Raw genomic sequence first — 630 nt, forward strand, 5'->3', positions numbered from 1 at the left:
CTTGTGTCTTGGTTGCTGTCATTTCCATGCCTTCTGCCCTCCCAACTTTCTCTGTAGTAGTGGTGCATTTGGTATGTTTGGGTGCCTGGTCTTGTGCCTTTTGTACCTCAGAGGATTTGGATGTTAAATATTTTTTTGAGCCAAAGTTGGTTTGGGGTTGTTTGTTTAATTTTGTGTACATGTTGATTTTATTTTATTTCTGTGGATCACAGGTTTTGAACCAGAAATAAATGTTCTTTCCATAAAGTGATTCTCTACTCTGTGTCCTTGCTATGTATAAGGGAGCAGGGGGCCATTACTTTTTCCTTTGAAGGTCTGTTGCTTTGTTTCCCTTTTTCCATAGAAAATACATGGTGGTTTTGGGCAATGTTTTATTTAAGACTCCTGCACTTGACACAGAACTGTTGCACCTTCAGTAGAACCTGGAAAGGTTTAATTTATGTATTGAAACTATAATGCATCCTGGGAGCAGAGGGGCTGTATAGTGACACTCAGGAGAAGTGATGTTAACTTCGTTATTGTGGATACTGCCTGGTTTTGATGCAAACACTTAGACTCTGAAGCCTTCCAAAACCTTCAAAGGTGTTGACAACTCTTGACTCTATTATTGAAGTCAGTTGAATGGCGTGT

Source organism: Melopsittacus undulatus, chromosome 10 (assembly GCF_012275295.1).
Source record: "Melopsittacus undulatus isolate bMelUnd1 chromosome 10, bMelUnd1.mat.Z, whole genome shotgun sequence".
Taxonomy (NCBI): Eukaryota; Metazoa; Chordata; class Aves; order Psittaciformes; family Psittaculidae; genus Melopsittacus; species Melopsittacus undulatus.